This window comes from Taudactylus pleione, unplaced genomic scaffold (assembly GCF_031769625.1).
Source record: "Taudactylus pleione unplaced genomic scaffold, aTauple2 ptg000830l, whole genome shotgun sequence".
Classification (NCBI taxonomy): domain Eukaryota; kingdom Metazoa; phylum Chordata; class Amphibia; order Anura; family Myobatrachidae; genus Taudactylus; species Taudactylus pleione.
In genome coordinates, this window is record NW_028285232.1 from 6,903,507 (window position 1) to 6,920,931 (window position 17,425).

The following is a 17,425-nucleotide window of genomic DNA, read 5'->3' on the forward strand; positions in this document are numbered from 1 at the left end:
TATCCCAAGGCTTCTGAGTGGTTGTACCCCAAGATAAAAATGTAGCACTTCTTCTCACCTGCTATTCTTAGGCAAATCTTTTTCGCCTATTACATAGCATTGACTTTCCGCGTAGGCGTAAACCGTATGGAATTGAATATGGAGATAAGTTCTGACCACGCGAAAAGCCGCGATTAGCGATACTTTTTCGTGGAAAACGGCTTTTCGCTTCTAAATGAATACAGCCCATGGGGGACATGGCCTCGTCGCAAGGGGGTGTGTCATTGTGGGAAATGCAGAGTCTCTGAGCCACACCCCCATTTTTATCATGCTGGGGGCAGGGCCAGTGCCCCGGGGGCTGCTGGGCATCGCCCAGTCCCTCTCTCCACTGAATAGACGCCACATGCATATGTATATATGTATGGCATCTACTGTATTCACCGCTCTCCCAACCTCCGCCCCCACCACAGGACACTGCGGCCTGAGGGTGGGACGGCGGGACAGTGTCCAAAAAGTGGCTCTGTCCCACCAAAATCAGGACAGGTGGGAGGTACAGTAAGGTTGATATGTGCTACGGGTTATTTAAGCAATTTGCATGTTTTTCTACAATAAGTTCTTTAGGGCCGGGATGTACTAAACGTGCGGTGTACATCCCGCCAGTCAGCGCAAAAATACTAATCGCATATGTACTAACATATGCGATTAGTATCGCAAATGACAGCTCTTGCGATAAGAGCTGGCCTTTGCGAAGCTGCCGCCGCCGGGTGAGGTGGTCTCCGCGGGTCTCCTACCCCTCCTAGTGCAGGAAGTCCCGGGCTCCTCCTCCCTGCACCTGAAGAAGATTAAGGGAAGGATGCTGGGGACCCAGGTGGAGCACGGGCCGGTAAGGAAGGGCCGGCACGGCGAATGGGATGCGGTAAGAAGCCCATAGGCTTCTATAGGGTAACGCCAGAAAAACCTGCCGTTACCCTCCGCATCGAAAATCGGGCGGCCGGGGCTTAGTACATATGAAAATGTTTTCGGGGTTTTTACCGCATTTTTCCTTTAGTACGTCTGGAAAGTGCAGAATATCCATAAGGAAAGGGAATTAAATGTGTGGAAAAATGATATTGACCTACTTGCGCTCCACTAATGATCTCTGTTAAATAACATCTGAGTTTACTGAGGATATAAAACAAGATATATGAGACAGGACATGTGGTTATTCTCAGTGTTTACTGTCTGAGGATGACAGAACGCTGCTCTGGGTAGCAGAGGTTTCAGCCACCACTTGGAGCCATTAGGGTTAAATAGCAGATTGTTAAGGGCCTGTGACCTGTGCAACACAACAGCTGGAGAGTCTGCAGAGACACCCGGCCTACATCGGCCTCGATGGTTACAGGAAGTGTCGCCCGTACAAACGCAGGCCGGGGCAGTTCCAGTCAGCGCGCCTTAAGTAAATGACATCACACAGCATTGGCTTCCAAGAGGCTCTGTCTCAGCACACAGATATGCAGTCCATCCCTCGCTCTCACAGCGACGCCAACCAGAAGGTTTCGTAATCAGCGCAGTTCGCCACCTGCAGTTACTGACGAACACAAAGCAGGGAACAATACGATCAAATCCACTGTGCGGCCAGTTCAGGTTGCAGCGATCGCCGTATACGCAGGACAGGTCTGTGACGCTCTTTCAGATAAGATACTTTCCACTGAAATCTCTACAGGCATCCTGTATTACCTTCTAATATATATATATATATATATATACACTGTATATAATATTTGGAGCTATGACACAAATGTCAGGCTAAAATCACATTCTGGCCTTTACGAATTCGCTACACCGAAAAAAAACAAAACAAAAACCAGTATAATCAGACAAGTGACGCCAGGAACCAGCATGTGCATCTTGGATACCAATAAACTAATTTACATGACATTTATGGATGTTTTTCTACAAGAACTTTGGAATTTTTCTTCAATGCACTTAATCAGCTATGCAGAGAACTCAAATATCGCCTGAAATAAGGGATAATACAATCTGGAAACAGTGATCCCGCCTTAGATAAAATCCGCTGTCAGGGAACGGTTAGATAGACAGCTAGAGCCAGGATAACTAACAACATACAGTGCAATAAAAACGTCATATAAAAGCATTTACTCACATATGTGAACGTAATAATTGTATATACACTGACTAATATCAGCGGCTTACTGGCTGGGAACAACCACCCTTATGTCCCTCTAACTGGGCCGAGTTATAATGTAATTACAGATCGGTTTATTCATTATATATTTATGAGATAACAAACAGATAAAGGAAAACATTGTTTCATACATGACTTCTAAGTAGGGCAGCTGATCGGGGTCAGGGGATGGGGGACAGACTTTCACTCTAATATGGCAACGCCCAGTCAACAAACCCTGATAAAATAATCCATGTGGCTCTGAAATTTATATGTATTAACAACGTTAATGATAAAATACCCAGGAACTGACCTATTCACCAAATCTATAGTTTAGGATTCCGCCGCTTGCCAAAGTTGGACTTGTAAGAAACTCCCCATACAGATGCACTAATACAAGGACCCCTGTACACGCAGACACAGCACAGAAGACACAGCACCGATATACAGTGTGCAGAAGATGGGCATACACTGGAAGGCAATGGGTTAACCTATGGGACTATGGGACGTATTCAATTAGTGTCGAAAAGCCGTTTTCATCTAATACGTTTCGCCAATGACGTCATTTCCCCAGCGGAAACGTATCCCGGTATTCAATTGTTGCGACTTTTCGCCGGTGCGAAAACGTAATGCAATGTACCCGGCGGAAATGTTTTGCCTATGAATAGCTGTAGGAAAAAAGAGCGGTTTTGGGGTGCAAAGGTGGGGAGACCACCCTGCACCCTTAGGACAGGTCCCCAAAGGTAAACAGCGTAAAAAAATCCTAAAAAAGAAATAAAGAACATCCCAAAATATTACTTTGAAAAGGGGGGAGAAAAAATTCAAAGTTGGGGTACAAACTTAAAAACTATTAAATAGACTTTGGGGGGGGGGTCTGCAAGTATGGGGGAGGTGTATTTTTTGATTGCAGGCGCTTGCGGAATATTCTTCACCACTTGTGCAAAGAAGCTAATTAGCAGCTCATGAGCGCATTTAAGTACCCCAAATACCTCCAGCAGTACTATTTGGGGGCATCTACCATGATTCCCAATGATAGTGCATCTTTTGGGGGGGTGTCAGGCTGATTTCCCCAAAACTGACAACACTTTTCGCCAGTTTGCGTTTCGCCAGGTCCCGCGTGTTTGGAATTGAATACGGCGAAAATCAGGATCGCGCGCAATACGGAAGGCAGGCGCTGCGGAAGACTTGTGGCGTCATATAAATAAACGATAATAATAATAATAATACTTTTCGCATGGAAAACCAGCGTTGTCGGCAAAAAGTCCGGCATGCGAAAAGTCCGGGACTTTTTCGCGTCTAATTGAATACGGCCCTTAATATAAGCATATATGGCGCAGAGCACAAGGGGAATTTATCGGGAAGGCCGTGAGTGACGGAGGTGCTGATATTGGTATACAGTAGTCAGGGGTGCAATAGTTTTGTAGTAACATGGACATAGCACATTTGGGTAAAGCCCTTGAGCCCCGCATTGCTTCTGCCCTGTAAGACGGTCACTAGCTCCATGCAGCGGAGAGATTCCGGAATGGTACTCCGCCGTTTGTCTTCATATCTGGATGTAATGTAGATTTGTATTCCAGGGAACCATCCCGCAAAGCTCTCTCTGACTTTCCCTTAGCAGAGATTTTATAATCCATGACATACGCAGGAGAAGAAAACAAAGAGAGATCGCAGCAGCTTTCCTGTGACTGGCACTTGTAGCTGATAGTTCCCCGAACAAAGGGATGGGTGAGGAAGGGCACACACGTCGGGTACAGAGGGAAGGGTACACACGTCGGGTACAGAGGGAAGGGCACACACGTCGGGTACAGAGGGAACGACACACACGTCGGGTACAGAGGGAAGGGCACACACACGTCGGGCACAGAGGCAAGGGCACACACAAGTCGGGCACAGAGGGAAGGGCACACACAAGTCGGGCACAGAGGGAAGGGCACACACACGTCGGGCACAGAGGGAAGGGCACACACGTCTGGTACAGAGGGAAGGGCACACACGTCTGGTACAGAGGGAAGGGCACACACGTCGGGTACAGAGGGAAGGGCACACACGTCGGGTACAGAGGGAAGGGCACACACGTCTGGTACAGAGGGAAGGGCACACACGTCTGGTACAGAGGGAAGGGCACACACGTCGGGTACAGAGGGAAGGGCACACACGTCGGGTACAGAGGCACAAACACCATGTCTTCCCGCTGTTACAATCCACACAATCAGGGATCCTAACGCAGTTTATCCATCACGCCATCTTCCAGACTGAGCCGGGAAGGAGAGCGAAGCTCTGGAGCTGGAACCCATAAAAGCTGAGACTTTATCATATATAAACCAAGTCTATAAACCCAGTAACTGCACCTCCACAAAGTGGTGTCTTCCATTACTGTCTCCAGGCGTGTAATAGACGTATCCCAAACAGATAAATAAATGCTTATTTAAAACAGCCCGTATATCAGCTGAAAGGTTATAATAGGCATTATACAGCCGCATGTCAGCCGGCGGCCTCCTGAGCCCAGGGGGCCTGTAAGGATGACCACAGACGCTGCACTCCAAGGGGTAATACTGCAGGCACAAGGAGTAATACTGCAGGCACAAGGGGTAATACTGCCCTCCAAGGGATAATACTGCACTCCAAGGGGTAATACTGCAGACACAAGGGGTAATACTGCAGGCACAAGGGGTAATACTGTGAGTACGAGGGGTAATACTGCAGGCACGATGGGTAATACTGCAGGCACAAGGGATAATTCTGCACTCCAAGGGGTAATACTGCAGGAACAAGAGGTAATACTGCAGGCACAAGCGGTAATACTGCTCTCAAAGGGGTAATACTGCACTCCAAGGGGTAATACTGCAGGAACAAGAGGTAATACTGCAGGCACAAGCGGTAATACTGCTCTCAAAGGGGTAATACTGCACTCCAAGGGGTAATACTGCAGGCACAAGCGGTAATACTGCTCTCAAAGGGGTAATACTGCACTCCAAGGGGTAATACGGTAACCTTAACTCTAGCCTTAACGGTAACACTAACCCTACTTGAACGGTAACCCTAACTCTAGCCTTAACGGTAACACTAACCCTACTTGAACGGTAACCCTAACTCTAGCCTTAACGGTAACACTAACCCTACGTTAACGGTAACCCTAACTCTAGCCTTAACGGTAACACTAACCCTACTTGAACGGTAACCCTAACTCTAGCCTTAACGGTAACACTAACCCTACTTGAACGGTAACCCTAATGGTAACCCTAACTCTAGCCTTAACTGTAAAGCTAACACTACTTTAACGGTAACGCTAACCCTACCTTAACGGTAACCCTAACTCTAGCCTTAACGGTAACACTAACCCTACGTTAACGGTAACCCTAATCCCACGTTAACGGTAACCCTAACAGTAACCAATCTCGACAATTTTCAGCTGTAGACATTTATTATGTCAACATTTTAATCATGAATGCTGACTTTCTTATGCCGACCTTGTAACTATCGACAGGGTGGCTGTATAAACGCCCAAAAAGTTCTGTCCCCTAGAGATGAGCTACTGTAAAACATGAGCTTCCAAAATGGTTGTGTGACCCTTCCCCGATGTTCCCAATTCCAAGACTAGAAATTCTGTAGGATTCAAATTTACAAATACAGTTTAGGGCGATATTCTGCAGACAGGTGACCTAGGCAGGGACCCGAAGATTGTGCGGGAACTTTGCGCCACCTAAACACCGTTCTGGCCCCAAATTCAATACACACAAAATGCTGCTCGTCCCTGCTGTCCCCCGGTGCGCCATTTCAGATCATTCCTCCTATCCGTACATTGCCGCGCACTTCTAGACTGCAGAGGTGTCATCCAGAAACGCTCATCCAAAACCAAGGCATTCTGTCGTAGTGTAGATATTGTGAATTTCTAAGCAACTGCACATACTGTATACTGACAGACTCGAATGAAGTTCCTGGTAATAACTTACAGTTTATATAACTGACTGTGTGTATATATATAGGTCGATGCAGAGGAGTCCCACAAAAAAATTAAAAATAAATTGAGGAGTAGCTGAGTGAAAGGGGCGCGTGTGAAATACAAAAGCACATTTTTCAAGTGACTAAAAAAAAATAATAATCAGTAAAAGTTCAGTTGCAGCTGATCGCCTTTCATCTCATTTTAGTGAAACATGAAAGAAATACACAACGTCCGGACATGTACCAACCGGGAGTCTGCTGGGTTTGATGATAATGAAAGTATTTGTACAGATGTGTCCTCGTACACCTTTCCTTTAATCGCTCCAAACAGCCCCTATCGATGCACCAGGTCCCGTGAGACTCTGCTAGTACCGGGCAACCTTTTTTGACCCAAAAATGCATCTAAGGCGCAACGTGATGAGACCAGGATGCACCAGGAGACTATGGCCCTCATTCAGAGCCGTACGCTCTGAGCAGAGCGCACGCTCTGAATGAGGGCTGCCCTCCATAAAAATGGAGCGTCCTCCTGGACGCTCGTATAGCTGTGGGTCACCACCCACAGCCTATACGAGCGTGCAGTTTGATGGCCGCGATGGTCGTGACCATCGCGACCATCGAAACTGCGAGCCGGAGCCCGAAACTGCGAGCCGGAGTGATTTTGGCTCTATCAGAGCCAAAATCACTCCCACTGACATCACTAGTGATGTCAGTGGGCCGGCTTCTGACGGGAGGCGTTCCCCGTCAGGGAGGCACGCCCCCGGCACGCCCACCAAAGGGGGCGTGCTGTCAATCAACATCGACAGCACGCCCCCTTTGATCAGACACAACGAGCGAAGGACTTTCCTTCGCTCGTCGTGTCTGGCAAATGCGCACGACGGAGCTCCCTCCGTCGTGCACATGCTCAGTGCAGACCATCGACCCACTTGCGAGCCGAAAGCCGCTTGCGAGTGGGTTTCTGAATCAGGGCCTATGTTGATTCATTTGATTTGCGACACTTGGGGATGAAGTAGGCATACCGGCGGTCGGGACACCTGCGGTCAGAATAACTGTGCCGGAATCCTGACGCCAGAATCCTGACCGCTGACAATTTGACAATAAGTATTAGGGTTAGGTTTGGGGTTAGGGTTAGGCACTAGGGGAGGGTTAGGGTTAGGCTATGGGGGGGGGGGTTAGGGTTAGGCTGTGGGGAAGGGTTATGGTGCCTACACACATAGCGATGTGCTCGCGATCCGACATTGTGCACGATTTTCCTTGAAAACTCTCCTCAGCTGCTCTGCACACGATTTGGTGTTTGCAGTGTCCAATCTTCGAACGATCGATCGTGCATTCAGACTTTTTCCAGTGCATTCTATCCCAGATTGGCAGATCTGACGATGCGATGTGCGACCAGCGGGGACTCACGATTTACTCAGGATTTGGCCACATTTTACATGATCTGCCGTACAATTTGATTGGTTGCTATGGGCAACGTCTCCATTTCTAAAAACCTGTACGTTAGTAAATATGCCCCCAGAGTCTATACGCTGTATGGCTTAAGGTTGAGACGCTCCGAGAGGTGCAGCATACTGTCTTTGGCCCTCATTCAGAGCCGCTCGTTAGCGGCAGTACGCTCGTTCCGAGCGATGTTTGCACATCTGTGCATGCGTACGGTTTTTAGTATGCATGCGCGAACCAGTCAGTGCGGCCAAAAATCGTTTGTACGCTATATAGCGAGTGCCTGCTATTTTGAGTGACAGAATGAGGCGTATGTGGGTGGTAACAGGGGAAGGGGCTTGAAAATGGGGAGTGGAGATCCGAACGCAGGCGTGCTTAAAGGTCAAAACGGGCGTATTATGGGTGTGTATAATTAATACAGCAGCGTCATTGACCACGTCACTGGGTTATTTTCTAGCCAGAACTGCTCGCAAATTTGTGGTAGCAAACACCAACCACAAGAATAGCGAGCAGTTCATACGCTGGTCGATGTACTCGATTAATCTAATAAATAGCGGACATGACGTATGGTGCGAGCGGCCAGGGGGCGTTTTTAACAAATAAACGAGCGTATGTTTTGCACGCTCGTTCAGACTTAGAGGCGTGAACAGACTGCAATTTGCGAACGGATCATTTGAATAGCCACCCCTTGTTTTTGAACGAACGACCGCAAATAGCGAACGGCTCTGAATCAGGCCCTTTGTCTTAAAATGTTGCATCTTATTCACATCGCAGACGCAGCAAAACACCACTCTTGGGGTCGGATGCACTAAAGCAAGAAATGTGGTCAAACCCCCGAAAATGCAGTTTTTGCGCAGAATTACACCAGAGGGACTTCTGGGTAATATATCCGGATGTTCCTCACCCGCAAAGAACATGTCTTACCGAGAGAGTTGTCCTTTGCGTCTTGTTCTTGCAAAACACCGTAACTAACGGCGGCATACATGCGTCCAGCCCAAAGTGTACTAGGGACACTGGCTGCGACTCTTAAGGTGCGTACACACTGGGCGAAAAAGTGGATGACTGAACGATAACGATATCGTTAAGTTGTCCACTTTATCGTCCATTTTTAACCCCAAAAAGATGAACGACGCGCGTTCCCGCGGGTCGTTCGTCATTATCGTTCATCGGGCTGACATGCAGGCCAACCTGACGACCTCGTCAGGTTGCTGCATGTCAGGGAATGGGGGGGAGAGCCCGGCGCTGAGCGATATCGTTTATGATATCGTTCAGCGGCTGTGCTCAATGTCATGAACGACACTGAGCACAGCCTGCCGGGGACAACACTACACGATATCGCTCAGGGAGTATATCGTGTAGTGTGTACGCTCCATTACAGCACAGAAGTTAGTGCGCAGATTCAGACCTCGTCACACACAGATGTACAGTATGGCAGAGCTTCACCCAAATAAAGTATTGTTCTCCTCTGCCCTGATCTGTAATCCTCACCCGACCGCAGGGTTCTATCAATGACACAGAGCTGCGGGGTCCCCTTCTGCTAAAGATATGTGGGTGGGTTTTCTGAATTCTAAATGCAAAGTCCTGTTAGACCCACCAGCAACAAAGAGCTGGGGGTCCACGTGGGAGGTTTCTGCATGATAACCCACCTCCTGCAGTGCCTTAGACACCACAGGACAAAAGAAATTCAACTTTCTGCTTTTTATAATGACAATAAGAATGGACAATGAGGAGAAGAGAGACTTGTGGTGACTGGGAAGCCGTCCTAATAGCTAATTTTAGCTGTCTCTGCCCATCCAAACATGAACACTAATCATTATTACAGCGAGGAAAAGGAGCAGCCTCATCACTCATGTTGGAAGGAAGATCTCGGATTCCTCCCGTCTTGTTTCTACCAGAAATGTTGTTTTAAATGAAAGGTCTCCCCAGGAAACAGCTAAACGTGTAGCAACAACAGCAATGTGCGTGCTGGTGGCACTGTAGTGTGAGATCTCACTAATGTTTACACTATTGCACAGAGTGCACAATATCTGACTAGTCATCAGTAATTACCTAAATACAGAGTCGCCCTGATGTTACATGTACGTTACAGAGTCACCCTGATGTTACAGGTGTGGTACAGTCACCCTGATGTTACAGATGTGGTACAGAGTCACCCTGTTACAGGTACGGTACAGAGTCACCCTGATGTTACAGGTACGGTACAGAGTCACCCTGATGTTACAGGTACGGTACAGAGTCACCCTGATGCTTCAGGTACGGTAGAGAGCACCCTGATGCTTCAGGTACGGTATAGAATCACCCTGATGTTACAGGTATGGTACAGAGTCACCCTGATGTTACAGGTACGGTAGAGAGCACCCTGATGTTACAGGTACGGTAGAGTCACCCTGATGGTACAGGTACGGTACAGAGTCGCCCTGATGTTACAGGTGTGGTACAGAGTTGCCCTGATGTTACAGGTGTGGTACAGAGTCACCCTGATGTTACAGGTGTGGTACAGAGTCACCCTGATGTTACAGGTGTGGTACAGAGTCGCCCTGATGTTACAGGTGTGGTACAGAGTCGCCCTGATGTTAGAGTCACCCTGATGTTACAGGTGTGGTACAGAGTCACCCTGATGTTACAGGTGTGGTACAGAGTCACCCTGATGTTACAGGTACGGTACAGAGTCACCCTGATGTTACAGGTACGGTACAGAGTCACCCTGATGTTACAGGTACGGTACAGAGTCACCCTGATGTTACAGGTACGGTACAGAGTCACCCTGATGCTTCAGGTACGGTAGAGAGCACCCTGATGCTTCAGGTACGGTATAGAATCACCCTGATGTTACAGGTATGGTACAGAGTCACCCTGATGTTACAGGTACGGTAGAGAGCACCCTGATGTTACAGGTACGGTAGAGAGTCACCCTGATGGTACAGGTACGGTACAGAGTCGCCCTGATGTTACAGGTGTGGTACAGAGTCGCCCTGATGTTACAGGTGTGGTACAGAGTCACCCTGATGTTACAGGTGTGGTACAGAGTCACCCTGATGTTACAGGTGTGGTACAGAGTCGCCCTGATGTTACAGGTGTGGTACAGAGTCGCCCTGATGTTAGAGTCACCCTGATGTTACAGGTGTGGTACAGAGTCACCCTGATGTTACAGGTGTGGTACAGAGTCACCCTGATGTTACAGGTACGGTACAGAGTCACCCTGATGTTACAGGTGTGGTACAGAGTCACCCTGATGTTACAGGTGTGGTACAGAGTCGCCCTGATGTTACAGGTGTGGTACAGAGTCGCCCTGATGTTACAGAGTCACCCTGATGTTACAGGTGTGGTACAGAGTCACCCTGATGTTACAGGTGTGGTACAGAGTCACCCTGATGTTACAGGTATGGTACAGAGTCACTCTGATGTTACAGGTGTGGTACAGAGTCACCCTGATGTTACAGGTACGGTAGAGAGCACCCTGATGTTACAGGTGTGGTACAGAGTCACCCTGATGTTACAGGTACTATATACTGGTACAATATAGTGACAGGTACTGTACTCCTGCTTGCAGTGATGATATACACCAGTGTACACTTATGGTATACTCCTGTGCAGTGGCGGATTTTTACCTGGGGCTGCAGTCCCCCTAGTAAAATCTGCCACTTCAGTGAACCAACTGCAGTCAGTGACTGTACTGCCTACATTGTGACTGTACTGCCTACATTGTGACTGTACTGCCTACATTGTGACTGTACTGCCTACATTGTGACTGGCAGTAGCTTCCTACCAGTCACACAGAACAGGCATCCCCAGGGGGCTGCTCTGCCTTTCGGGCATTCTTACCCAGCTTCTATGGGCTGTAGCCATTGTAGTCCCTAGAAGCTGGTGTAATGCGCATGCGCCAGTCCCGGCGATGGCCAGATCAATTGCGCAGGTGCCAAGACCTAGACAGCCAGACCAGCTGTTCCTGTGTGCATGATGGGTTGGGCATGGGATGGAGGCGCTCAGGACCCCGGCGGATACCTGCCGGTAGGTATCTTAATCCTTCTACTTCCCTATCCCTAAACCTGCTTCCCCGATACCTAAACCTAACCTCCGGCTCCCCGCAGCCAACCCTAACCCTCCCCCCCTAGTGCCTAACCCTCCCCCCTAGTGCCTAACCCTCCCCCCTAGTGCCTAACCCTAACCCCCTAGTGTCTAACCCTAACCCTCCCCCCCTAGTGCCTAACCCTAACCCTCCCCCCTAGTGCCTAACCCTAACCCTCCCCCCTAGTGCCTAACCCTCCCCCCCTAGTGCCTAACCCTAACCCTCCCTAGTGCCTAACCCTAACCCTCCCCCCTAGTGCCTAACCCTAACCCTCCCTAGTGCCTAACCCTAACCCTCCCCCCTAGTGCCTAACCCTAACCCTCCCCCCTAGTGCCTAACCCTCCCCCCCAGTGCCTAACCCTAACCCTCCCCCCTAGTGCCTAACCCTCCCCCCCTAGTGCCTAACCCTAACCCTCCCCCCTAGTGCCTAAACCTAACCCTCTCCCCCTAGTTCCTAACCCTCCCCCCTAGTGCCTAACCCTAACCCTCCCCCCCTAGTTCCTAACCCTAACCCTCCCCCCTAGTGCCTAACCCTAACCACTAATGTTAACTCTCCCCCTAACCCAGCTATTTACCATTGGGATGCCGGAGCCGGGATTCTGACAGGTACCGGGATTCCGGTGTCAGTATTCTAAGTGCCGACATCCCACTTTCCCGGGATTATGACCGCATCCCTGCATGATGGTATACTCCTGTATGTATGATGGTATACTCCTGTGTGTATGATGGTATACTCCTGTGTGTATGATGGTATACTCCTGGGTGTATGGATGGTATACTCCTGTGTGTATGATGGTATACTCCTGTGTGTATGATGGTATACTCCTGTGTGTATGATGGTATACTCCTGTGTGTATGATGGTATACTCCTGTGTGTATGATGGTATACTCCTGTGTGTATGATGGTATACTCCTGTATGTATGATGGTATACTCAGTAGATATGGTATACGCAGGGGCAGCTGATATCGCATCAGCTGTCACCACGCCGGAGCAATTATGAATTGCTCCGGTAGCAGCAGCGAGCTAGAATGTTAATTATTGGGGTCCCGATAATTACCATGATGAATAGGCCCAGGCCTGGCTGGAACAGACTTGTACCATAAAGACTGTGTCCCACTAAATGTACGCGCTATTCTCAAAACTCTTCAATTCACCACGATGCTTACTCTGACGGGAGTAGTTAAGTCGGAGAATGTCGGTTCTCGCAACTTAACCTGGGTGTTTATTCGCGAGAACCGTCAGTTTCCGACTAAAGTGCCGACCGCAAGGCTGTTAGCGCCATGCTAAGCCGGAAAACAGCTTCGCGGCTGATACTTTGGCTTTCTCCTCGCACCCTCAGGAGCGTGCGTGCGGGAAGAAATCATTAGTCAGACTTAACAGCGCGCTGAATAGAATCTCCCCCATTGTTTGACCCTGGTTCCCCGTTCATTTCACTGTGGGTGATTAAGTTGGCGGAATAGCAACAATTTACACCCAACGGCAATATTCATATTGTTAACGCTTCTCCATTTATTTTGTATTGTGCCCATGAAATATACCTGTGCTTTTCCGCTCCAATCTCAAGTTCCCACAACAAATAATGTTTTCTGCATTTCTTTAATCATGAAAAGGTGAATTCATCTATTTTGCTGGGGGTCAATAATTATTCTACCTGCTTCCACAGAGAGAAATCCTGAAAACATGACCTGCTTGGGTACTTGAGGACTGGAGTTGAAAACCACAGAAGTAAGTAAATGGAACTGCCCGGCATGAGCCCAATTTTTGGTTCTCACATGGTGAACAGAACGGCCTGGAACGTTCCCATCGCTGGACCACGAAAAGTGAACTTAAATTCCTAAAAAAAAAAACCAGCATTGAATTTAAGGCTTCTTTTGTCGGATCGCGTTACTTCGTTGTGTTTTTTATCTGTGTATAATAAGACGCTTTTGTGTTTATTGTTGTCCAATAGTCAATGAACACAAGTACAACATCCACGCGGAGTGGCTCAGTGCTGGCACGTATGCGTTTTACAGAAGAAAATAATACATTTTATGCAACTTTACGTTAAAAACAGATTTTGCCAAAAAAAAGGTGAAAACGGACAACTTTTTCCTTTTTTTGTTAAAAGCCTGGAAGCAACATAAGGAACTGAAAGTGTTACTCGCACAATGAAATCCCTCTCACCGCTTACAGGGAAAATAAACCTATTAAGTGCCAGCTCTCTCCAGAGCCGGACAGTAACGATGGAGCCTGGTCGGCAGATTACACCAAATAACCCTCAGAAATGAGCAAGTGATACTCAGCAACTGACTGACAGGTAGCGCGGGGGAAGAGCAGGGCACATTTAGCATAGCCAGGAACGGACACAAAATATCAGGACACTCTGTCCCTAGTCTATGGTAAGTGCATTGGGAGAAGAACATCCCAACATGGTTTCTATAAATGAACAATTGCCGTTTACAAAACAATTGTAACTTTATACTAGAGTCTTCTAGGGGAAATGGTGCAATCCACATTCATGCCAATAATGTAATAATAATAATAATGTAATAATAAAATATTTAGATTTCATAGTTTAAGAAAGTTTGGAGACTTAACCACGTCCTTGCCGCAGGGTCGGTTACGTAAAAGGATTGCGTATTCCTTGGCAAATCAGAGGTTAACACAGACCAGACCTTTCTCTTTAGAGAAAAAAAAAATACTTATACAGTTTATGCAAAGAGAACGGACTCAAAATATACAAATCACAACAGGAACGGCACAACTGGAAGAAGTTTGGAAGACAGACACAAAACAAAAGTTAACCTTTATATATTGAAAAGTCATTAAAAAAAGAAAAACTAACAACCTCAATAAACTTTCTTACAAAACCAGATCTGATCTCGGGAGAAAAGGTCGAAAAAAAAAAAAAATACGGTTTTACAAAACAAATTTAAGCCAAATTTAAAAGCTGCATTTATGTGTAATGAATTATGAAGTAATCACGGTTAGGTGACTTGTAACAGTTAAAGGGAGAGCAGGCATTTGTATCACAAATAATTAGACGTAATGTCGAAACGATGCATGCTTTCTGTAAATATTAATTTACTTCCCCAAAGAGCATTCTTGGACAAATGTATACATATATTAAAAAAGAAAAAAAAAATGGTTTTCCAGCGACAATATAATCAGTGTTAATAAATTTGAGAGAATCCAGTATCAGTCTTTCTGGGGGAGAGGGGGGACAGATACAGTAAACAGTTCAGAGGAAAACCTGTCCTGCTGTAGAAGAACAATTGCATTTCAGATACTCCAGGAAGAAATATTACCAGTGTAATCTTTGTACGATCGGCTTTACGCTCAGACAACTGGTAGTTTAAGTACAGTAAGACAGACATATAAGCGCTGCAATTGTCAACCACAAAACAGCGTTACATACAATCTCAACTTGTACAAAAACTTCATTTAAATACAAATGTTCCGTAAGTTTTGCAGAAATTATTTTCAAAGAAAAAATGAACAATTAGGATACATTTATAGCTCCTCTCAAAACTCATACAATCATTTCTCTCCAAACCCAATAATTATTCCTAACCAGAGGCTCTGACAGCTGTTTAATACCCTTGCAATACATCAAAGAAGTATTTTATTCTCTACAAGAAAGACTAGAGTCCTAGTATTGAAAAAGAAAAAAATTTAAAATACATATTTTTGCACAGAAGCATTTTTTTAATTTTGCAAAACCAGCAGCACTGGAGCAGGAAAAGACTGCAACTATGTAATCACTTATCACATTAATGTCTTATTGAAGATGTAATAAGTCCAGTCACAGATTGAGATTGCACATTGGGAGCTGTGATATCTGTGATAGCGATTCTGTTTATTACACATGGGATAACGTTAAAACTTTTTCAAGTGCATACTGTAGGTAAAGGCGGAATCATACATGTCAGCCATGTAATAACATTCAGGGGTATTAATAAGCCAGAGGTAATTGGTAAATGTCCAATGCTGATATACCGAAGGGACAGTTGAGGACCAGAAATCCTTGGGATGGGGGGGTGCTTTTTAGATACGAATGAAGGCTTTATGGAAAGATACAAATGTTATTAAATTGAAGATTTTCTGTTTATAATGGATGTGCCGTTATAAGAGACTAGTGTGCAAAGTGCCAGGGGGGGGGGGGCTTATGTACCAAGGGCAGAAATCTTAAACAGGTTCTGCTTAACGTGGAGAAGAAAAAGTCTCTTCTTTTTTTTAACCCCTTCGCCAACTGCCATAGTCTTCAGTGACTAGTAAAAAAAAAAAAGGAAGGTAAAATGAGGTCTGCCACCAAATAAACAGCCTCCCCCAGCGCATTTAACGCCGATAAATGTTTTCATTTGACCCGGAGAGAAATCACACAGGCAAAAACACACATCCAGGCTTTGAAGTGCGCTTTTAAGAGACTGGATACCGCTGCTCGCAGCAGACCCTATTAAAAAGAAAGCTGACAATTAGTAGGCTGCCAGCTCCCCATCTGGTAACACAGAGCAGAGATCACAACGCAGGATGGCCAGGGGTGCAGGCTGCACACTTGTAAAAAAAAATATATAATAATTATATATATATAAATAAATATATATATATATATATATATATATATATTTTTTTTTTTTTTTTTTTTTTAAAGCAACTTTCAAATATTTTACGTTTGAAAAAATTTTTTTTTTTTAAATGGACTTTTTAGAATAAATATTTCAAAATACAATTCTCACCGAAACAACGTGAGAGCAACAATGTAACAGCAAACACTTTGTGTAAAGGAAGGAAGAAAAAAATAACTTAGAAAATAAATAAATAAATTATATTTAAAAAAAAAAAGGAAACAGCAAATGAGAAGCGACCAAAAGCTCTGACATTGTGAGGTCCGCACAGCAGCCATGGGGGGACAAGACCAACAGTGACACCAGCAGACAACAGCTCTGTGCCCTGACACCAGCAGACAACAGCTCAGTGCCCTGACACCAGCAGACAACAGCTCAGTGCCCTGACACCAGCAGACAACAGCTCTGTGCCCTAACACCAGCAGACAACAGTTCTGTGCCCTGACACCAGCAGGACAACAAGCTCTGTGCCCTGACACCAGCTCTGTGCCCTGACACCAGCAGACAGCAGCTCTGTGCCCTGACACCAGCAGACAGCAGCTCTGTGCCCTGACACCAGCTCTGTGCCCTGACACCAGCAGGCAGCAGCTCTGTGCCCTGACACCAGCAGGCAGCAGCTCTGTGCCCGGACACCAGCTCTGTGCCCTGACACCAGCAGGCAGCAGCTCTGTGCCCTGACACCAGCAGGCAGCAGCTCTGTGCCCTGACACCAGCAGGCAGCAGCTCTGTGCCCGGACACCAGCTCTGTGCCCTGACACCAGCAGGCAGCAGCTCTGTGCCCTGACACCAGCCTTCTGTGGATGATGAATCTGCAAAATGACAACCGTCCCTTCCTTATCGCACTGCCACTCCCTTCCAAGTTGCATTGGCTCATCTGTTCCCAAAACTGCATCCCTGTCCCCAGCACATGCAGCCAGACATGATACAGGGATGCACAGCCTCCCCTGGGCTGTCCCCCACCAGCAGCAGCCAGCCAGGAGATTTAGCAGCATCAATTGAGTCCCTTTGATTTGCAATAAACATGTAAGATCAGGGCTGGGCTGGGAGCAGCAGAAATCCTCATTTGTACTTACAGTGAGTGTGTGAGGTGCAGCTCCCCTGATCCCCTGATCCTCTGCCAGAATACATCCACCATCCAGCACTTTCCCCATAGGCCACCTGGGAGCCTGGACTGCACTGGCTGCTACACAGCATTTAGGCTCTTTTAAACTCACACACATAACCCATGTGACTGGGA

General features: G+C 46.9%; 1 protein-coding gene across 2 annotated transcripts in view; it reads right to left on the bottom strand.

Annotated features, from left to right (window-relative positions):
• The window catches only part of CNTFR (ciliary neurotrophic factor receptor), an 822,875-nt gene extending 805,526 nt beyond the window's left edge, over positions 1-17,349 (bottom strand). For both annotated transcript variants that reach the window (XM_088458405.1, XM_088458403.1), the window contains exon 1: positions 17,262-17,349. The gene's annotated coding sequence lies outside the window, so the exon portion shown is untranslated. The remainder of the gene's footprint in view (positions 1-17,261) is intronic.
• Between the last annotated feature and the right edge of the window lie 76 nt (positions 17,350-17,425).